This window comes from Lagenorhynchus albirostris, chromosome 6 (genome assembly GCF_949774975.1).
Source record: "Lagenorhynchus albirostris chromosome 6, mLagAlb1.1, whole genome shotgun sequence".
Classification (NCBI taxonomy): Eukaryota; Metazoa; Chordata; class Mammalia; order Artiodactyla; family Delphinidae; genus Lagenorhynchus; species Lagenorhynchus albirostris.
The window spans coordinates 40,521,815-40,546,743 of record NC_083100.1 but is presented as its reverse complement, the minus strand read 5'-3'; the positions used below and the strand labels follow the sequence as shown (position 1 = coordinate 40,546,743).

Here is a 24,929-nt window from a genome sequence, read left to right as displayed (position 1 = left end):
ATTAAGGAACGGTCTTGTTTTTGTCTTTATCCATAAAGATCAAAGAATGGTCTTATCTGAATTTGAGGTTCTGTGAAAAAGTTTATTTTCAGCAGGAGACGCGGAAACCTAGCTGTGAGTGCCAGGACAGCTTGAAGCAACACCAAGGCCTGGCTGAGAGTTATGAGGCCACAGCCTGCATGTCAGGGGCTTGCTCTTTCTCACTTGTTTCTATTAAAGAATGTTAATAGAATATTCCATTGTAAAGTATAAAATGTAAAAAGAAAATCATAAGAAAATTTAAGAATTCCTCATAAAGGTATTTATTCATGGATTCATTCATCTATTTATTTTTGGAAATTAAGGCAATACATTCAATTTCCTTGCAATCATATGATCTAAAGCATGTGTGGTGGTCATTGGCCAGAATACGATTTTTTTAAGGCCTTCTATAATTAAACTTCAGTTCAGAAATACATCATATTTAGTGCAAATTTGAGAAAACTTATTTCTGGCTTGAGCTCTTAACTCATGATAAATACATCTTTACCTCATCAACCCTTGATCACACTCAATCACTGTTTCAGTGGCAGGGCATAGCCAGTTTTAGCAGCTTCTCTAAAGGTCCCCTGTTCTAATGTGGCCTGGCCAAGTAAAGTAACTGTGGGCCATGGTGGGCTCCTTTCTCTTCTCAGGCTGGGCTCTGCATGATGAGTGTCATAACTTGGCCAACTCCAATGCACGCTTATGCCCCTGCACATTTTCCACCTCCACATCTTAATTCATGAACCATGTGTGCAATAATGCTTGATCCAGATCCTCCCAATGGCTGATCCCAAGTAATGGCTCTTCCATTTAAATTGGTTATACCTGGGTCGAGATCCAAGCTCTTCTCAACTGCCAAGTACTGGGGAGGAAAAGCTCCATTTACCTCTACCAAATCCACGTCCTTAAGACACAGTCTTCTTTTCTTTAGTGCCCCATTGGAGGTAGGGACAAAATCAATATCTATGACAGAGAGATCACATCTAGATACAAAATAGCTCACAATTCTTGTCAGTGTAATGTTATGCTTTTTAGCAGCATCTTTACTAGCTATGAAAGCATCAGATACTTCTGGTACATTCCTTACACTGATGGTCCCTTCGTCCTTGAAAATTGGAGGAAGTTTATTTAACTGCTCCAGGCTCGTTGGGACCAAACTGGCTCATGACTTGCATTGTTTTCCTGTCCTTGTCTTTACCTCAACTGGTACCATCTCATTATTAAAGTAGCCAGCATCTTTAGCAGCTTTCCATCTCTGCTCTGACTACAGGGTGTATTTGTTACATTTTTCTCTGCTAATTTTATGTTTTGCAGCAAGATTCTTTGCAGTAATTCCCATGGGGAGTTGGAGATGCTGCTCTGTTAATGCTGCTCGCAAAGAATCTTCCAGCTTGAGATCTGATCAAAACTTGGCTCTAAAACGCACGTTTCTGACACAGTAAGGAGCCATATTTTTGGCTGTTCCACACAAGACAACTTCAGCATCTTTAACACACATTTCCTGACATCCATTCACAATGGACTGGAAACCAGAGCCACAGAGTCTATTAACAGTGAGAGCTGAGGTCTCTTTCGGAACTCCCACATCAAACTGACGTGCCTTGCCAAGTATGCAGCATCTGAAGAGCTATTTGCCAGTTTATTATAAAGGATACAACTAAAGAACAGACAAATAGAAATGCATAGCGCAAGATATGGGGAGGTGGGATGTGGACCTTCCACACCCTCTGGGCACCCACCTGTCCCAGCACTTTCATTTGTTCACCAACTTGAAGCTCTGATGGGTTTATTCTTCATTCATAACAGAAGGATTTGCAAAAACAATGGAATTCATTTTTAATAGTAGAATTTTTGTTAATCAAATTCTGGAGAGGACAGTATCATTTGATGCAATGGGAGTTATAGGTAGAAGTTTTAATCTGCCTCTAAAAATTTGGCAAATATAAGGTTAATCTCCCCTGCCCTCCTAGTATTTGCACTTGAGATTTTCTTTATATTTAGTTTCTAAGTTAAAGGAATCCTGAATGAGAGGAATTGAAGACACATGTTTAAAATATAAAATTATAATTTTCAGTGCCATCACTATATTATATTTTAAAAGTTCTATGTCTTATGCTGCATTCATAATACTTTTATAGTATATAGTTTAAGAGCCATCTTATCTTACTCGATTGGAACAATTATTTGGTAAGTTAATTGAAAAGTAGGTTAAAGTAGGAACCATATCCAAACAAAAAATGTACGCATACCTTAAAAATTTTATTTCAAGTTAAAACATATGCATGCACCTTATGATGTAGGGACAAAGCCTTTCTTTGAAAGTTAGTTTACTGATTTATTTTCCACATTTTGCATAAAAGACATCCTAAGGCCTCACACAACATCTAGCAATGGTTTCATTAGGTAAAGTAAGAAGGGCAGAAGGTGTGGAGCAAAAGAGAGGCACTTATTAGCCACAGTTATTCAGTTGGTATATTTTCAAAAGGGAATTGAAACCTTCAATTAATCTCAAAGATTATATGAAGACATATTAAGAGAGTTTCTGTATGTTCTATAAATAAAGTGGATACAGTCCACTTAATGAATAAGGCTTTTATATATTATCTGCAAGGGCTTATAATTATTTTTAAGTACTTTGTAGCCTTATGTCATAAATCTTAGTGTCTATTCATTAGGTGGGTTTCTGTTGTTGTTGTTTGTTTATATATATATGTGTATATATGTCCCCTTTCCTTACTTAAGGTACCACTGCAAAGTATTTTGGGAAATTTAGAATAGAAAGCAGAATTCTCAACAGCAGGTCCATTTAGTTGGTTAAAATATGTTTATAACTAATCTTTTAAAATATATACTTGTAGAAATATAATTTTCAGACAATGTTCATCTATTATATATATATATATATTTTTTCCCCCATAAGCACCAATTATATGTTGACATCGATCCTACTTGTTAGCTATGCTGTCGGTCAAAACAGATCTGACTGCTCTGTAATGGCATTTGGCAGAAGTAAATGGAGATTAGGGGATAGAGAGATCAGTTCAGGCCTCCAGGACAATCTGTAGCTTTCAATTCCAGCCAATCAGTGACACCTGCATGTGGTAATCATTCTCCTTGGTTACAAGTGCTGGCAGAAACTAGAGACGTGTTTTTCAAGCTTAAGCAAAACGAGCTAAATATAAATGTCAAAATCCTCTTCATTGTAGAATTTTCATCTTCTTTTGAGGAAAAAAAAAGGACAAAAAACAGGGTTGTTTTATTCATATTTTCAATTATTTTGTAGTAAGGTCAATTAAGCTTAAACACACCAATGAAGGATAAGCATGTTGGGGATAATATTTATCTTCTTGGGCCCATGACAAGAATTCAAACTGCAGTCCAGTATCCAACATGGGACTTTAAACGGCTGTGCTGGTGCCCACTACAACAGTCTCCTTTTTAGTTACTTGTTAGAGCTGTGTGAACCTTTCATCTTGTGAAACTTGCCAACCTCAGGAATATTTTATGAGTTACCAGCTTTGCAACTTTTGTAGAATACATTCAAACATCACTTTTACGGGCAGCAGAACTGTAAAATGTCTCTCCAAAGATTAAAGAAAAGTATATAAAAAGGAAACTATGGAAAGAAAACTAGTAGCATTCTCCCATCATTTCCCAGCAAACTCTTGTTTTCTCTAACTTTAAATGAAGTCAGGCCTCGACTTAGGGGTCAGCAGACCATCCTTCTGAGGTTATCATTCTCAATTGAATCTGTCTCCAGAAAAGCAAAAACACTATAGGTAATAAGCTTCTTCCATTTTTTTTATTCAGGTATTTAACTGCCATTCTTGGGTAAAATAAGATATTACTTTATAATATAGTATTTTTCTTTTTCTTTTCTCCTCTTTTCCAACTAGTTATCCCTAATCTTTTAACAAATTCTCATATAAAAATGTAATATTTATTTAATAGATGATGAAATATGCCAAAGTTTTCTTTTTTAATAAAGTTCAAAGAGCTTGTAAGAAAGCCACACTATTCTTTTTCCAAATGTGAACAGTAGTGCATTGTTATAATGCCTGTGGAAACCCAGAAGGGCAGCTAGATGCTAGATCTGGTGAACAGGATAAGCCTGGATTTAGATCTTGAATTAAACCCTTTTGAAAATTTGACCTCAGAAAGATTAAAACTGATTTTGTAAGCAGATTTTGGGGAGCATACCTACACAGTTGGCCTTACTTATGGCAAAAAGAGGAAAACTAATAATTATAGAACACCTAGTACATTCCAGGGTCTCAGAGTCACAGATAGTTTTATTTGCTATCTTATATCCATTCTCCTTCTAGATATTATTTGAGGTCAGTTTTAGAGTCTCCATGGGAATTTGCCCTTGGATTCTTTCAGAAGAGGAGCATGCATGAGACAAATCAAGCAAATATTGAATGGTGAAAATTCAGAACCTGTCTATTTAATGAATGTCAGAAAATTTGGAGAATTTATAAGTGGTAGTTCTTTTTTCTCCTGAACTAGAAATTTAGGAGCTACTGCCATCTTGCTACCAGAAAGAGAGTCTGAGGGTAGTTGTTCCTACTCACTGAAAACAAAGTCAAGATAAGTTCAGAGAAAAACCAAGATCTAGAATATTGTTTAAGCTACTGCATCAAGCTTGATCAGAAGTCACTTCTATCCACGGACTTTTCAAAGGATCAAGCACTGGATATGAAAGCCACAGCACAGCCAACTGCACCATATTTGTAAACTACGCGGCCAGCAGAAGCAACAGCACCCAACACTTCCTACTCCCCACATAGCAGAGAAAGTTAGCTCTCCCAACTTGCCTCTGTTAGAGTACACAAGATTTTATCACCATGTTGTTCTTGAAAGGGAAGTGTCAGTTGTTTTCTTTAGAAGAAGATGGAAAGAGAGAAATGAGTAATTGCTGCTCATCTTTCAAATATAATAACCGGTTAACATGAGGACACGATTCACTGCAATATGTCTCACACACTATGAGTGGCTCAAACTGGATAAAACCATGGCTTAAAGCAGAAAGACAAACTGAAGGCCCACCCAATCTATCCAATTTACTTTCAAGTAATTATTAATAATCCCTTTAAAAATGATAAATCTGGAAAAAGCCTAAGCCAGACAGGATGCCAGGATAATAGGTATAAACCAGCACTGTCCTGCAAAGGAACTTATCAACAAAACAAAAAAGACAACCTACTGAATGGGAGAAAATATTTGCTAATGATATGACCAATGAAGGGTTGATATACAAAATATATGAACAACTCATACAAGTCAACATCAAGAAAACCCAGTCAACTCGATTAAAAAATGGGCAGAAGTCCTGAATTGACATTTTTTCAAAGAAAACATACAGATGGCCAACAGGCACATGAAAAGATGCTCCACATTGTTACTAATCAGAGAAATGAAAATTAAAACCACAATGAGATATCACCTCACACCTGTCAGAATGGCAATCATCAAAAAGACCACAAATAACAAATGTTGGAAAGGATGTGGAGAAAACACTTGTACATTGTTGGTGGGAATGTAAATTGGCATAGCCACTGTGAAAAACAGTATGGCAGTTTCTCAAAAAACTCAAAATAGAACTACCACATGACCCAGCAATTCCACTTCTGGGTATATATCTGAAAAATACAAAAACACTAATTTGAAAAGGTACATTCATCCCAGTGTTCATAGCAGCATTGTTTACAATCACCAAGGTATGGGAGCAATCTAAGTGTCAACAGATAAATGGATAAATAAGATGTGGTATATATGTATACAATGAATACTACTTAGCCATAAAAAAAGAATGAAATTTTGCCATTTGCAACAACATGAATGGACTTGGAGGATATTAGGCTAAGTGAAATAAGTCAGACAGAGAAAGCCAAATACTGTATGATATCACTTGTATGCAGATTCTAAAAAAGTAGAACTAGTGAATATAACAAAAAGGAAACATACAGATATAGAGAACAAACTAGTGATTACCAGTGGGGAGAGGGAAGGGGGTGAGGGAAAAGACAGGGGTAGGGGATTAAGGAGGTACAAACTATTATGTATAAAATAAGCCTCAAGGATGTATTGTACAACACAGGGAACATAGCCAATATTTTAAATGGAGTATAACCTTTAAAAATTGTGAATCACTATGTTGTACACCTGTAACTTATGTAATATTATACATCAACTATGTCTTAATTAAAAACAAAAAGCACAGGACTGTCCTGGGAAACCCAAGATGTACAAAACATCTAGCTACAGGGAATAACAAAACTCATGGGTGAGGTATGTACAATGACCTGTGACCTTTGGCTAATATGTAACGAAAACATGACTTTATTAATTTACTTAGTAAACATCATTGTGTAGACTATCATGCAACACTATGATACATCATAAGAATAAAAAGATAACCAGAATAAAATTTCTTACCCTAAAATAACACGTGTTTATCAATGGAGAAAGACATATTTGCAGATAGTTATGACACAAACATAAGGTATTGGCAGGGATAAAATAAGCACTCAGATTGGGTACTGAACTCTGTTTGGGGAGGTGGGAGAAAAAGTAACCAGAAAAGCTTAAAAAAAGAAGTGAAATTTGAGCTGTATAACAGTGGAATAGTATATATTTGGCAAGTAACTAAGAAAAAAAAGAGTTTAGTCTTGAGTAAGGGAATGAAAGACATGGAATCATGGGGTCTAAAATGGCTTAATAACTTTAGGTTAATTTTGTCATGAAAATATTAAATCTTTCTAAGACTTATTTTCACCAAGGTGAAATGACTAAGAATAATACTGAGAGGCATTTTAGTTAATAAATATATCGCATCTTTTCAGAATCCATTCCTTGTAGATTTTCAGCAAATTCATTGGCACTCTAGGATTTCTAAGATTGAAATAACTTTACAAAGGTCAGTTTTTATAAGTGAATTTAAGAAAATATTTCTTATTTTCAACATAAAAAACTTTGATTTAAATCGTGGAAGCCAAAAGTGTTATATTTTATTGAAACTGGAAAAAAAATAAAAGAATAGGAAAGCAATTCCCTTAGGAATTAAAGAACATTTTTATTCCCCTTTTATACAGTATGGCAGTTTCTACTTTTAGTTTTCCTCTTTAAAATATAGAAGTAACCTCACCATGAAAATTTTATGTGTAGAACCAAAGAAAAAACAGCTTTCACTGATTCCCACCTGTATGCACACAGAGCCAAAAGAGTCCTTTCACTTAATTAAACCAAATTAAATTTTAGAATAACTTTAGAAACACTTACCTTCAAAATAACTGAGGTGTGCACTTCTCTCTAAACCCTCTGCTTGCCAAGTTTTTCCCATTAGACAAGCTTTTACATTATGTCATTAAAATCCTTCTTCTTTACTTAATATAAATTGTTCAACCCAGAGGTTGTTATTTTTACCTAAGTCCAACATGTTCTGATTTCTCATAATGACCTACTGTTCTAATCTCTTATTTAGTTTATGATGTACTTTGCTTTTATTCTAATACATGGTATTAATGTTTGGTATTTTAAATGTCTGGACCATTAAGTACATAATGAATTACACAACTTTTTTTTTTAACTTTCACAAATGAGTTAAATAGGAAGAGAAAAATTTAACACTATTTATGATCTATATAGAAATATAGCATAATGTAGAAATTTAATAACACCTTACTTTTGTGATTCTATTAATTTGCTGGGCTGCCATAACAAAGCATCAAAAACTGTGTGGTTTAAACAACAGAAAGATATTGTTTCACAGTTCTGGAGAGTAGAAGTCCAAGATCAAGGTGTCTGCAGGTTTAGTTCCTACTGAGGCCTGTGAGGGAGAATCTGTTTCTGGTGATTTGCATGCACTCTTTGGTGTTTCCTGGCTTGTATGTGCATCAACCTGGCCTCTGCCTTCATCTTCATATGGAGCTGTGTGTGTGTGCGTGTGTGTGTGTCTGTGTGTGTGTGTATGTCTGTCTCCATGTCCAAATCCCCTCCTTATTTTCAGGATGCAATCATATAGGATTAGAACTCCCCCTATTGAACTCGTCTTAACTTGATCATCTTCAAGGACCCTATTTATAAATAAGGCCACATTCACAAGCACTGGGATTTAGGACTCCAACATCTTTTTGTTATTAAACCCATAGGAGTGACTGGGTTTTGAAATGTTTTTCTTAAAGCAGACTGAGAAAATGCTTAACTGTGGGTCATCATGCCTGGGTTTAAATCCATCCCCTATCATTCATGAAGAAATCATATAATTTCTTCATGTTCTAAGCTTTTGCAAATAGACCTGGGTATTTAGGCTCTGCTTTATCTTACCTGTATCAGGAATGAAGATAATATGTCAAGGAAGAAAAAATTGGAATGGAAACTTTTAAAGGGTCTTAAAGAAAAGCAGGAATATTAAGAAGAGAATAGAAATAAAGTAAAGAAGTAAAAGGTGCCCAAGGAAAAGTGGTTGATATGGAAGAGTGACAAAGAAAATCCAATTTATAATTGGATTTGCTGAAGTTCATGAGATCTTATTTCTCGTTCTGTTGTCTGAGAGGTGCTAGAAGACAAGGCAATCAAGTAACAATCACAAACCCAGAGCCAGATCCTGGTTTCTAAATACTCTCTCTCCACTAATAGGAACTAGAATTATTTGGAGAAATGTCTGATTCCAGGCTGGAGCAGGAACAGTACAAGATGAACTTGGATGATCTTGTTTCTGAATGTAAGTACTCAAAATTGAGACACACAAAAAGGACACAGAAGCCAACTTGAGGAACTCCCATGGCTAAATATGATGCAATTCAGCATCGAATTAAATAATGATAGTAAAGCATTATAGCTTCTTAAATGAATTAACTTACTATTATGCCATATTTAATAGTTTATATATTTATATTTATATGGAAAGCCCTTTCTTATAGTAGAGGCTCAAGTAATAAATAAGAAAGGAATGAAGAGATCCAAAAAATCACCATTTAACAACTATCAACATTAATTGAGGCAAGACCCATCAATGGATACTAAAAGAAGTGAGTGATATTTTGAGGTGTCACAAAATATTTATACGATCTCAATATAACTCCTTACAAGATAGTGAAAAAAATTGACAGGAACAACTTCATAAAGTGATCAAGTTAACATAATGAATCATGAAACATTTCAATAACATATGCTAACTGACATAAGACATTGAGAATAGCACGATATTGCTTCTGTGGTGTTCCTGACAAATAGAAACATCTATTACCTGGACATATCAGAAATTCCAAAGAGAGATGCATTTTATGCAAAATTACTGTTCTCTAAAAAATAAAATTAAAAACAAAAAGTTAATCTCCCAAAATAAAAGAGACTCAAGAGACGTGACAACTGAATGCAAGGCATGATCCAGGATTTTCAGCATTTTCTGTCATATAAATTGCATTATTGGGAAAATTGTCAAAATCTGAATAATGTCTTCAAATTAGAGAATAATGCTGTATCAGTGTTAATTTCCTAGTGTTGTTAAGTGTGCTATATTCAATGAAATATTTACAGAGAAAGGGACATAATATCAGTAACTTATTCTCATGAGAAACAGAGAGAGAGAGAGAGATGAGGGAAGAATTTGGGTGAAGACTATACGAGAATTTTTGTATTTATTCTTGCAACTTTCTGTGTATCTGAAATGATGTTAGAATTAAAAAATAAAAAGTTAAAAGGTACTCATATAACCTCTTACATGGTAGAGAGTAAGACTTGAAGAAAGAGCAAAAGTGTTACTCTTGAATTAAGAGAAGAAAGAAATAGGTTGTAGCTTGTAAGAGTGAAAAACTATGACACAAGGGGGATAAAGGAGAATTTCAGCACCACTTGGACTTACAAGATTTGCAGAAATGGGTACACCAGGAAAGGGCAGCAGCAGATGCAATTGGGAAGTATTGCCTTTATGAAATTTTTCCAGGAGCAGAGAGCAAGAAATGTGAAGAGGTGTTTGCAAAGAAGAAAGTGAACATGTTAGAAAATACATGTAACCTGAAAATGTGGGCTGAGAAAAAGAGGGTTTTTCCAGTGGGCTCAAGTCTTGAATTATGCATACAAGGGCGTGAGCTAGTGACATTTTTCTTAATATTTTTAATATAAGCATGATAGAATGATAGAATTGGCAAAGGCTAGAGAAAATGGGGTTACAGAAAGTATACATGTGCCCAGAGGGTCAACATGTCCTGGACTCACAGTAGGCTCACACTGGTATTTCTAATGGTTGTTGTGTTGTCTTAATGACAGAAGATCTTGAATTTCTGTTCCCTCATTGCTGTCACCTACTTGAGCCTTTTATTTCTTTTGACACCAAGCTTACCAGATTTTCAGCTTATTTCTAATTTTGGAAAACCGAAGTCATCTACTATCTTTCTGATGATCTAGGGTACAGAACGATTTTGCAGGACTCAATTACCAGATTATAGGTCTTCACTTTGACTCTTGGAGCTTGAGTATCTACCTAAATTACTGCCTCTGTTAATTGGATGGACTCTATATGTGACCACATTTGAAAAAATATTTACTCCAACTTAATTTCATGGCCTTCATTTCTGTTACATCTTAAAGAACTTAAGCTTTTGCAAAACCAAAAACCCAGTCACTCCTATGGGTTTAACTTCTGTTACATCTTAAAGAACTACTACTCTTATAGTATTTAGAGCTTCAGTTAAAATTATAGATAAAGGGCTTCCCTGGTGGTGCAGTGGTTGAGAGTCCGCCTGCCAATGCAGGGGACACAGGCTCGTGCCCCGGTCCGGGAAGATCCCACATGACGTGGAGCGGCTAGGCCCGTGAGCCATGGCCACTGAGCCTGCGCGTCCGGAGCCTGTGCTCCGCAACGGGAGAGGCCACAACAGTGGGAGGCCCGCGTACCGCAAAAAAAAAAAAAAAAAAAAAAAAAAAAAAATTATAGATATCTGCCTATTGTCACGATTACTTTTTTGGATATCCCTTTTTTGTTCACCCCGAACTTATCAGGCCTAACTTCTTACGTTTACTGAGTTCGATGTATAAACATTATTTTATTATCCAAGGGAGAAAACTCCTTTCACCTTATTTTTCTAAAGAATATGATCTTTTGGTTCTTATAACAGAAAATAATGGAAGTATTTCTATTTCAATATATTTTCTGTGGTTCACTTAAGCTTAAATAGGCCAGTTATAATTTACATATTGTGTGAATATTTGTAAAATGTAGAATCTATGCATTTTATTATATAGACTGTTTTAGAGCTAAGTCAATTTACATATCTAAATCAAAATTTACTAATATTTTATTTAAATTCAATCATGCTTTAAAATGCTCAGAACCATGACAAGGGTTAGATGATCTTATACAAATTTCCCTTTGCACTAACTATTTTGCAATCTATTAATGATATCCTAATATTCTAATTGAATATTGGAAATATACATAGATTGAATCTTAAAATGGTTATTTTGAAGAGACACATTTAAATATGATCAAAAGATGACATCTGTTATAAGGAATCAACGAAAAGTTATTGAACAGGTACCAACTTGTCTAGATAATTGGTTTTCATCAAGTTTCAATACAGAATGACACAAGTGTAGGCAATGACAGAATATCTGGAGCGTTGGTCATCCAAAAGAACTTGAAAATAATTTTCAAAATCCATCAGGAGTTAAATCCACAGGGATGGTAACTGTGAATGATTATGTAAACATTCATCAGGGTAACTATCTTTCAGGGTTTCACATCCCTTGAACCACTGAGAACACAATTCCTATTTCTAGTTGCATGACTATTTGCAGGGTTTTTCAATTAATATGCTTCAAAAATATGAATTTCTGATTGTGCCATAATTATGCATAACCCAAAAGCACCACATAAGGATAAAAGATTTCAACTGATTTTTTAAATAAAAATTTATTTATGTCACACATGCACCCCAATGTTCATTGCAGCACTATTCACAATAGCCAGGTCATGGAAGCAACCTAAATGCCCATCGACAGACGAATGGATAAAGAAGATGTGGTACATATATACAATGGAATATTACTCAGCCATAAGAAGGAATGAAATTGGGTCATTTGTAGAGACATGGATGGACCTAGAGACTGTCATACAGAGTGAAGTAAGTCAGAAAGAGAAAAACAAATATCATATATTAACGCATACATGTGGAATCTAGAAAAATGGTACAGATGAACTGGTTTGCAAGGCAAAAATAGAGACACAGAAGTAGAGAACAAACATATGGACACCAAGGGGGGAAAATGAGGGTGGTGGTGGTGGTGGGATGAATTGGGAGATTGGGATTGACATATATACACTAATATGTATAAAATAGATAACTAATAAGAACCTGCTGTATAAAAATAAATAAAATAAAATTCAAATAAAAAATAATTTATTTATGTCATAGTTCTTTCTCAAAAATTGCATTATTGAATTTTACCTATTTATACATGGCATGCAGTTTAAATACCCAAAAATTCCAAAATGAAATATAGAATGTTTTGAATATTCAGATTAGGTAGGTTGATGAATAGATAGATGAATGAATGGATATTAGATTAATTGAAATATACATAGATAGCTAGATTGCTAGCTCAAGAGAAAAGTCATAGTGAAATGGTAATCTCAAGTGTCCTGGAGTCCAAGCATTTGCATTCAAGTACTACGTAAGTCGTTTACTACCAGCATGCACTGGGGGGATTTACTTAACATTTCTGTCTTGTTTTACTTATCTATATAATAGATAATTTTATCTGTGATTAATTTTAGTACATCCATTAATATGAATGCACTGAAGATTAAATCAATTAATCAAGATAAATGTACCTGTAGGTATTATTGCATTAGTTTGCTAGGGCTGCCATACAAAATACCACAGACTAGGAGGTTTAAACAACAGAAATTAATTTTCTCACAGTTCTGGAGGCTGAAAATTTAAGATCAAGATGTCAGCAGATTTGGTTTCTCCTAAGGCCTCTCTCCTTAGCTTGAAGATGCCATGTTCTCACTGAGTACTCACACAGCCTTTTCTCTATGTGTGAGCATCCCTAGTGTTTCTCCCTCTTCTTCTAAGGACATCCTATGACTTCATTTAACTGTATTGAAATTTTTAAAGGTCCTATTTACAAATACAATCACATTGAGGGTTAGGGCTCCTGCATACACATTTTGGAGGGACATAATTCAGTCCATAACAGGTATTAAATATTATTAATGATTGGTATATGATTGATTATTTGGACCACGATTAAGCAATAGTGGCCAAAATGGCAAAACTGAATTTATGTTTCAATGAATAAAAGTTCTATTTATTGTACAGCTAAAGGTCTCAGAATAAATACATAATGAATAATATGCAGTTCCTTTGCCTAGAACCTAACTCCAGCATGGAGATGGCTCCTTCAAACTACAATCAAAACTTTGAAAGGTGGCCCCAGTATCATTCAAACTAGTGTTGGGCTCAAGAATTCATATTGTTTCAATTGTGAGAAATCAAGTAAATATTGCCTCACCCACTTTTGTCTGGCTTCAAAATATAACATTATGTTTAAAGTTACCTGTGATGGCAAAAGAAATGATTGAACACTTTTTGCTCAATCTATACTATTCAGTCAATAATACTGTTATCTAATTGCAATTGATATCCTGATGGAAATAAATGCATTAAAATATTTTAATGGGACATTTTTTATATTTATATAGTAATTTCTTAATAGAAAGATGATTTTGATAGAGATAGAATAAGATAGTTACACAGCTAGAAACCCCACGAGGGGGAGATAGATAGAGAGGGACTTCAGGAGATGACCATAAGCTAGACACCAACCAGAAAATGCCCAGAACATCTGGCAGCTAAGCAACAATCAGAATACTCTGAAACTAAACACACTTACTTAGCCTACTACTGCAGAAAAATAGATACAAGAACTGCATTTGGCCTTGGCAGGTCTATAAGATAACAGACCCTAAGAAAAATTGCATTCTTGCATGTAGCCAAAACAGGATAATAGGTAAAAGGGGACAGAAACTAGGTGAAAGGGTCCATTATGCTGAAACTTCAGATGAATTACCATATTTTAGTATATGCTACCACCTTTTACTAATACACATATGATTTAAATAGTGCCATAACAGTCCCTATTTGACTATATAGAGTTAAAGGAGGAACTAATGATGTAAGCCCTGACGTCTACCTAAGAGGGAGGAAGAAGGTGGTCTTCTCCCCTCCCCACTTTTTCTTTAATTATAAAAATGTAGCTCTCTTTGTTCTCAGGGCTTTGCTCCCTTGTCTGCCTGCTTGTATCTCTTACAAGCTTCCTATGCTAATAAATTCACTCTTTGCTTATCACTTTGTCTCACACTGAATTCTTTTTGTGCTGAGACAAAAGAACTTGAGCTTCAGTAAGTCCTGACACCAGGTGAGCAGTTTTAATTAAAAGACAGTGGGTTCGAGTCCTTCCTAAGTCAGGGATTGTGGGTTCAAGTCCAATCTGAGGTGTGGCTGGGTTCAAGTTCCAGCTGAGAAGGAGTGAGGTTTCCATTTTAAAAGGAATTACATTACCAAAATATTTTGGTATCACTGTAGATTTAAAAAATTCAATAGTTTATTAAATTGCCAGGATATATAAAGAATTCTGCTCTTTCAAGTAAAATCAACGGTTAATAAAATTTGGGCAAAGATGAATGTGTGTACACACATATACTATATATATACACACACATACATATAATATGTATGTATATGTGTGTGTATGTGGGTGTGGGTGTGGGTGTATAGTCTTATGACAAAAAGAAAAGTTAATCACAGAATTCTTTATTTTTCTCAATTGAATAAAAAGTCGGTGATTATGTTCCCTGTATATCAGGTTTGTCATGTTTTAACCTTCTCAACTTTATCTTTAAATAATTCACAAGCAACATTTTTATGCCTCACATATTAAAAGAGCGCATTTACTTTTTTTGTTCTCTATGATTTTTATTGTGTTTCCCATTTAGCCTTATCAGTTTTGAATACTTGGTTCATTTCCATCTCTATCTTTTTCCATTCCAATTATTTTCAACAAAACTGCCAGGCGTTTTTTGTCTGCTTAGTTTGACCCTTCACATAGTTAAATATCATCTTTGAAAACTGATGGTAACACAGTAAAAACATAAGGCATTGGGTTATTTTGGTGGGTTGAGTGTTTCAAAGAATGGCCACTGCTCCATTGTGGAATACAGACTAGACAATGATGAGAGGGCAAATGCCAATGACTGATAGTATGTAAAAGGCAACCCTCCAGGATTTCATAGGAATCTTTGGAACCTATGTTTTGTCTTTAGTTCAGTTTTTCATAGAATGATCATGCTAAGATGCTTCTGTCTTCACAATGGTTTTCCTCATGTTTCCCTTTTAGTTTTTTAAATATTCACCTTGGGTTTCAAGGGAGGTTACATATTGATGCTCTACTATTTTCCAATACATTTGGTTAAAAGGGAAATTTGATTTGCTATATTTTTCTGTGTGTCTGGGGGAATCTTGCTGATATTACGCATATTACACTCCAAATTAAATCTCGTCAAAATGTCACAGACACTTTACTGATTAATATACTAAAATGATTACTTTCCAAAGCATGCTCTGTTTATAGAAAGACTGTTACAAAAACTCCCAGTAGATATTTGTTTGAAAGACATTTTACTGACTCAACATCTGTACCTTTTTTTGAATATTTTATGGAAAAATAAAACATCTGTGATTGACATCTGTATTTTTAGATGGTGTTTCTAGCAGTTTATTTGAATTAGATATATTCAGAAATTTTTGAGGAATATTTTATTGTATAAACACAAATTGAGTATGGCAACCTGATTTGGGTTATTTAGCTAACTCCTAATACTAATTATCATATTTTAAAATATTTTGATAATGGAAAAGTGCTCCAATTTTGAGTGATATTTTAATGGTAGACATTTTGAAAAATCCATTCAAATAGAAAGTACATCACACTTATTGTTGATGTTTTCCTTCATGCTGATGAAGCTAATTAGTGTAACACTTCCAACCTCTTTCTGCCCCTTTTCTTAATTCTGTTTTAGGAAAGGTGTTATGGCTTGTCTGGCTTGCAAATTTGGCAATAGAAGAACAAGCTTGCTCACTCAGCTCTATTCTTATGCCTCATGGAGACTATCTACTCACAGAAAACCCACATTTTGCTCTCTTCCCTCCAGGAGCAGATTTGTTTTTTGGTAGAGGGACATCTTCCCTAGCCTGACACTGCTGTTCTGTGGAGCTCTGTAAACAGTCCAATTTGGCTTTCTCACCAAGATCTACTCTTACCTTAGCCCTTCAACAGTAATAAAAGCAGTGTATTATATGTACTAGCTTCATGTGGCTTGTCACTTATTTCTCAACTGCTTCATAATATTGCAAACATGAAGATTCTAATAATTTAGAATGAGCTTAATAGAATTTGCTAGAATTAACTATAATTATATATCTAAATTTTAATATTCTTCTTCCAAATTCGACAGAAAAGACAATAAAGAAAATATAGATAAGTTAAATAATATAAACATCAAATTTTATAGATATTGTGTATAACATAACAGATAATTTCTAACAGGTAACCTTATTTCTCTTTTGCCCATGAAATAGTTTTAAAAATTAATGCACATGCGATAAAAATAGAAACAGAGAGGAATGTTGAAACCTCTGACTAAAGTTGTGAATGAGTCTATTTCTTCTTGTAGTTCTATCAGTTTTTGTTTCATGTATTGTGGATTTCTTTAATTTGGTGTAAAAACATTTAGGATTGTTACGTCACCATAAAGAATTGACATTTTATCAGCATAAAATTTCCATTTTTATCCCAGCTAATGTGTTTTGGCTTTTTGTCTAATATTAATATATTCATTTTAGCATTTTGTTTAGTGTTAGAATGCTGTATCATATTTATCCTTATGTATGTATCTTATTTGTATATTTATGTTTAAAGTGGATTATGTATAGGCAGTATATCATGGAGTCTTGCTTTTTTATGTATAATCTGAAAATCTTTGCCATTTAATTGGGGTGTTTAGATAATTTACATTTAATAGAATTATGTAATTTTATATATCTCATATATAATTGAGCTTAAATTTATCATTTATTATTTGTTTTCTCTTATTCCATCTGTTCTTTTTCTCTTTTCCATATATTTCTGTCATCTTCCTTTGTTGGTTTTTAATTATTGAAAACAATAGTTGTTTTAGAGTTGACATTTATATGACTTTAACTTATCACACCCTGTTTTCAACTAATATATTACATATGCTGTAAGAACCTTATGTTCTGTTCTTATAGGACATTTATTTTGTCCTAGTAGCTTTTTTGCTATTGTTGTCAGATGTTTTACTTCTACATATGTTATAAACCTCCCAATATATTGTTAATATTTGTTTTTTAATTGTTGACTTTGAAGATTGTTGTCTTTTTAATTTATTTTTGTTTTGGCTGCACCACGCAGCATTTGGGACCTTAGTTCCCCAACCAGGGATTGAACCCATGCTCACTGCAGTGGAAGCATGGAGTCTTAACCACTAGACTGTCAGGGAAGTCCCTGAAGATAATGTTCAAAATGACAAGTCATTTATCCTTGTCCACATATTTACCTTTTCTCAGTGAGTTTTACTCCTTTATGTAGATTCAGGCTTCCATCTGAGTGAGATTTTCTTTCTACTGAGGACTTTCTTTAACATCTCTTGTAGTTCAGGTCTTCTGGTGATTAATTGTTTCACTTTATATATGTCTGAAAAAGTCTATTTTTCCATCACTTTTTAAAGGCATTTTTGCTAGCTATAGAATTTAACAGTGATAAGGCTGTCCCTCTCTGTTTGTTTTTCCTTTTGGTAATTTAAATTTGTAACTGTCTTTTGCAGTTTTTGATGAAAAGTCTTCTGTAATTGTTCTTTGCTTTTCTCTGTGAAATGTTTAATTTACTTTAGCTGTTTTTTAAGATTTTCTCTAAATAATTTAAGAAATTAAATTATGATGTATTTTGTTGCAATATTCTTTTTATCACATGCTTAAAATATACACATAAAAATAATCCAAAAAATAAATAAAAAACAAAGAACAAAAACAAGAAAAAAACCACAAAAACAACAAAAAAATAAAAGTAGAAAAATAAAAAAATATATATATTTGGAATAGTGGAAAATATTTCCACTATTTTTGATGAGATTCTACTTATTTTTTTCTTTTTACCTAGAGTGCATTTGTGTCTATTTGTGATATCTAACAAAACTCTGTTATTGAAGAACCAGTATGATATATTCAAAAAAATTATTCTAGATATGATATAGGTTTGACTTTTTATTTTTAGGTCTATGATCAATTCTTTTAATTATTTTGTCAAGGTGTAATTTACATGAAATAAAATTCACCAGTTTTGTGTGTATAATTTGTTCAGTTGTAGCTAATGTAAACAGTTGTACAACAACCAACAAAGTGACACAGAACATGTTCATCTCCCTACAAAATTCTCTTGTATCCCTATGAAGCCAATCCTCTCCCTCTCCTCTAGCTATTGGCAAACAGTGATCTGCTTTCCATATTACACATTAAAATTTCAAACCTGTGCTCCCTTTTAGGCAATGTATAAAATTAGTACTTTTTGTATATTTTGTCCATTTTTTAGTTGTTTATAGTGGAAGGGCTAATCCAGTGTTAGTTTCTCTACCAGTATGGAAGCAGAAATGTTTATATGATTTTTACTTCAAGATCAAACACTGAAACATATAATAACTCCTTTACTTGACAATTAACTAGATTAATTAACTCACAGCAAATGAAATGGTCTCAAAGCCTGAATTCAGCTTGACATTTATTTCAGTAGTTTTCACTGAGATAGAGGTATTCTCCTACTCTGAAGTTTTATGATCAGAAGGTCAAATGTGGTTATCAAAATATAATTTAAAATTTTTCCAAAATGCTTTGTAATTAATTTTTTAGATTAAAATGTTCCCTTATATTGTACCATCTATTTGCCATAACAGCAGTTTTTATTGCAGATCCAAGCTCTTACATATATAGACACACAAATTAACGTTGCCATTTTAAACTTTTCATTTAAAGCTAACAACTGATTCCCACATTGTGGAGAATATAGAAAAACAACAGAAGTGCCCAAGGAAAGAGTATGTATAAGAAAGACATCTTATGGTAAGCATGCATGGATATCAGCAACTTACTTTTTAACAACAGAGAAGAATCACCAGAGAAAGGTATGCATTTCTTTTCATAAGAATGGATGTTACTTTCCACAGTCCTATATATTCTTCTTGATTTATTTGTTCTTTTGTGCACTTTCACTGCACTTCTGATTCTACCTCCAAGAACAATTCATACAATTCTTCATGGAAATAATAACAACAATCTACAATATTTTATCCATTTTTGCAAGCTAGTATATAGAGTTACCCACTCATAAGTAAAAGCACATACTGTAGGAAAAAAATCCATTAAGGAAATTTTGAATCAGTATTTCTATTGAAATTCACAGCATGATAAAAAGCAAAGCTAAAAAAAAATTGTTACCACCATTATAGGATTGGACTTAATGGGAATCTAGGGTATTGCCCTGTCAATGTCAACAACAGAAATTGATTCACTTTGCATTCTTGTCCAGAAGAAAAATCAGTCTAATGTGACATTAAATTACACTTTATTTTGTGTTTTAAGAACTTAGAGAATTTTATTTTTAGGGTAGCATAAGTCGTGGACTCCAAGGGCAGATGCATACACCTAACAAACTATACATGAAAGACGAAAGCACAAACAGCTCTCTGAATTCCAAAAGAAAGCATAGATAGATACAGTAAACCAGTGGCAACAATGCAATAAATTATATTAATCACAAAGTTCTAGGAAAATTGTCTAATTCTACATAAATATGTCTGTATGTTGAGAGAGCCACTGAAGGTTATTTAATTTAGAAATTTAGGATTTCTAAATTTTTGTTATTATCATTATTGCTATATATTACTGGTCTTCAAACCTTAAATTAGGGCTACTTTCCCTCAAAGTCTCTTAGATGTTCATATATATTTATAATTTATAAATTAACCCAGAATTAAATGGTTTAATAATGATTACAGAACTACTATTCATTGTGTACATACAATATGCCATTCAGTTGTGTGCCATGAAAACTGCTTCTAGGCAGAGGGAGGTGATATGTCTTGGTGGTTTTCATGGTGTGAATACTACCACCAAGTCTGCTTTCAAGCTGTCAATGTGATGTCACTGAACAGGAGTTGAAAAAAGATGCATATGTGTGGCTTTTGCATGCCAGTGTGAGCTGGTTCCAGTACAAAATATGTTTGTTGGGAGGATATTCTGCAATGCTTTGAAGTAACGATCATCATCCTTTTTTAAAGATGTGGAAATTGTGGTTTTCAGTATTGTTGAATTTACCAAGTGCATGCAGCTAGAATGGGAGAGAAAGGATTCAAACTCCAGGTCTCTCTCCCTGCAAAACTTAATATCTGTATACATGCATGTTCAAACTCACACAGACACACACACACACACACACACACATCTTAAGATTGGAATTTTACATAGATAGAGGAAGGCTCTAGTAATATTACTACAGTTATTATATGTTTGTATTAGTTATTTGCCTTTCCACTCATTTAATCATGTGGACTCACTGAAAGCAAACAAGAAGTAAATAATGAAACTTCATTGATTCTTACTTATGTTTACATCAGGCTTTGAATCTTTACTATATAAGGGTAAACAGGAGTTTTTAAATGATTAAGATGTATGATGCAGTGGTATGTGGCTAGAATTAAGTTGCTTTGGTGTTTCTCAAGCATGACAGTGCTGTGCAGTGCCTTGGCATATGAAATTCTCTCCTAGTTCTGTTTCTGTCAAATACCCAATTTATGTGACAATTACTAAGCCACCATTTTGGGTATATATTTATATATCTGTTTTTTCTATAAAATCAATGGAACATGTATAATTTACTTCCATAACTCATTTGAATCTATGTAAGTCTAAATTTATATATAAGGACATATGTTACTGACATTCATTTGATAAATAAATTAAGTCACAGAAAGTCATTTAATATTTGCATACAAAATAAGGCAACTTTGAAGAGTGCATCTTCTATATAACAATTCACTGCATTAACACATAATTCTGCAAGTGAATACTTACTAAAGCATTTTAGAGTCAGAATTAAGACTCTGAAATCTGTAGAGCAGTGGGCAAAAAGAGTGGTCTGACCAAATTGGAATTTCCATTTTCTTTTGATAATGTATTTGATATTCTTTCTAAAATCATGACTCTTGTTTTATCTCAAAGGAAGTTTTACAGACTTCATACTGCTACCTTTTATTTTGGTTTTAAAATTCTGTTGGAAGCAAAGCAATCTAATGATGTGTTTCAGATCTACTCTATCCTCTATAATCAAGTTGCTGAATGCAGTTGCTTTGATAACTTTGATTCGTTGGAGAGACTCAGACCTTATATTATTCTCAATAAATTCCATCTTTGGAAACATTATACCACAGTCATGAAAATGAATACCCTTTTAAAAAGTTGGCTTTTAGGTATGAGAGTGATTAATTTCTTCAAATTCTGAGTCTATGTTTCCTCATTAAAGAGGAAACATTTTACTGGGGAATGCATCTATGCTAAGCCCATTTAGGAAGGTTTTTTCCTATTCAAACCTGGTGCTAACAGCATTGTTCTCCTCAACAAGCCTTTTATATTTCTTATCCCTTGAAAAGGGGTTACAATATGTCTGCAATTTCTTATTGACTTGGAATTTGCCTAATTGTTTCCCTAAGTGTACTTCATGGAACTGATCTGAAGCATTAAAAGGATTTACATAAAGAAAAATGATGGTCAAATAAATTGCAGAAATGTAGAGCTGAAGAGAAGTTAAATGTTTTCTTAATCACATTTATTTACTCGCATAAAGAATTTTCAAAAACAATACAAAATAAAGCTAACCAAAAAAAGTACGTTCTCTGAAAATGATTTTAGGAAACTCTGCCATATGTGAACATGTAAAGGAAGTGAATGCAAATTTTAACTCCCAGGAACAAAGCCCAAACACACTTTCGGTCTTCTTTTTCCTAAGAGGAAATGGATCACAATCAAGCTAGATAATATTTGAAAGTAAACATAGAATCAAATTCTTATTATACATGCTTTTGTTCATAACTGCTCCAATCCTGGTAAGCAAAGCATGGCTGATATCTTTAAAATATTTCTGTACCCAGCTTATTGCTCATAATTGAATCTAAACCCTAGACTAATTTTCCAAGCTAAACTCTCACCTCTCTCTGACCTGCTCATCCTGCTCTGGCCTATTTGCTTCTCTCTGCCTCTTGAAAATACCAGCCTAGTTTCTGCATCAGTGTTTGGTATTTCTAATACATGATTAATATGTATACTAAGGTTGAACCAATTAGTAAATATATTGCAAATAATGAAAACCAGTATTTTCATGATTGGGAAAAGAAGTTACAAATAAGGAAAGATGGAATGAAACTTGGAATGTTGGATTGGGATTGTAGAACACATAATTTAAAAAAAAAAATCAGATGATAAAAATCCATTCTCCCCCCCCCCAAAAAAAAAGCAACCACAAAGCAAAAATAACCTTCCAAAATGAAAATAAGACTTAGTATTTATTTTAAATACTAAAATACAAATTTAGTATTTATTAATATAGTATCCTATGCAAAAATTTCCAAATATGATACAAACGACTATCTTTTTTTATGTAACATTTTCTCTTGGATTATTTTTTCTTCTCTTTTTAAAATTTTTTGTTCTTTTGGTTCTTTCTCTCTCTCTCTCTACACACACACATGTACATGTACACACACCCCTATATACAGACAGACATTTATGTATATTTTGGCATCTGTGAGAAATAAAATAAAATAAAACAGTGGAACAGAAAAGCATGTACACTATAATCTAAGAAGACATACTAAAACTAAAAGTATACCTGAATCTGTATATTGAAAGGGCTTGTGTATCAGTTAACATTGACCTAGAAACTTCAAGACGGGTCCTATCAAAATTGTCAGGCAATAAAGATAAAAGAAGAAATGTTTAGGGCCTTCAGGCAAAAAGACCAAGTTTACTAATAAAGGACAAATAATCAGATTGGTGTCAGACTTCTTGATTTTTGACAGAACAGGGAATGTAAGTCAACAAAGAATTCAGTAAAGAAAAATGATCCAAAGATTTTTCATCTAGCCAAGTTGCCGTTCAAGAATCAAGTCTATAGGAAGCTACTGAACATGCAAAAACACAAGGAGCACTTAGAATCCTCCTGAGAAATCTACTAGAAAATGAGCTTCTTCCAACCAAGAAATAATAAACATTTTAATAAAATGTATGCACTGAAAATATTTAATTATAGATCAAAGAGTAGAAGTTTGGAACAAAGGCTATAACCAATATAAAACTGAGAAACATATTGACAAGATATAAATAATACAACTAAAAATGTGGAAGGAGAAGAGAGGGACAGCAAAAGTTAGAATTAAGCTCATAGATTTTTATATAGTCATATGAGAATCTGTTTCTGTCAGCTTGGGCTGCCATAACAAAATACTATAGACAGGGTGGCTTAAGTAACAGAAATTCATTTTCTCACGGTTCCAGAGTCTGGAAATATGAGATCAGAGTGCCATCATAGTCAGATTCTAGTGAGAGTTCTCTTTCTAGCTTGCAGATACTTGCTTCTTGCACGTCCTCACAGGGGAGAGAGAGAGAGAGCTCTCTGATGTCTCTTCTTATAAGAGTACTAATCCTATCGTGAAGACCCCACCGTCATGACCTCATCCAAACCTAATTATTTCCCAAAAGCTTCATCTCCAAATACCATTACACGGCGGTTTAGGGTTTTAGTATATGAGTTTGGGGAGGATGAAATTTAGTCCATAGCAGAGTCCAAAGATTTTTTGGTAGCTACAACACCCATATTAAAAGTTTAAGCAGGGAAAAAAAGGATAAGAGTACTACATATGTTATTAGTATAATCATAGCCATTAGAATAAAAACATGAGCTTCATAAATGCCAGAGTAATAATACTGGACAAAGAAAAAAAAAACGCATAGAGGAGTGGAATACAGTATATATAACATAAACAAAAAATATCATGATAGAATCAAAGCCAAGCATATTTGTTATATCAAATAAATGTGAATGCAATTGACACTGATTAAACATACAAAAAAATTTAATTGGCTCATAAAGTGAAACTAATTTTAATACTGTATTCAAGAGGCATATCCAAAGCAAAGTGACTCTAAAGACTAAAATTTAAAGGATGAGAAAACTATACCATCCAAGAGAAAGTAAACAAAGAAATCAACTATGGCTATTCTGATACTAGAGAAGGCAGAATTCAGATACCAAATATTAGATATAATCAATAAAGAACAACTTTAAATTCTAAGAGCCACACTCATAGTAAATATATAACAGTTATGACCATGTACGCAAGAAATGAGCACAATCAACTTTATAAATAAAATATTATATGAGAGCCAAAAAATAGAAAGAAATTTATTCATAGAAGAAGAACTTAACACACCATTATCAGCTCAAGAAATGTTAAGTGGCAAAAGAGTAGGTAAAAATATAAAATACCTAAACAGTATTATAAAAAGATCATAGATCTTATAAAGATATACCAGCACTTAAAACCCCATATTAGAGAATATAATTTCATCTCAGGTAAACATAGGACTCACACAAATTGATCACACATTAGAACATAAAGAAAGCATCAATAAATTCAGCAAAGAAATAATGCAAACAATAATTTTATCACAAGGCAATGAAACTTAAAAAATAAAAAAAGAAATTAATAACAAAAACAACAA

General features: G+C 33.4%; 1 pseudogene; it reads right to left on the bottom strand.

Annotated features, from left to right (window-relative positions):
• Positions 1 to 670: 670 nt before the first annotated feature.
• Positions 671 to 24,929, bottom strand: part of LOC132521518 (3-ketoacyl-CoA thiolase, mitochondrial-like) — a 50,204-nt pseudogene continuing 25,945 nt past the window's right edge.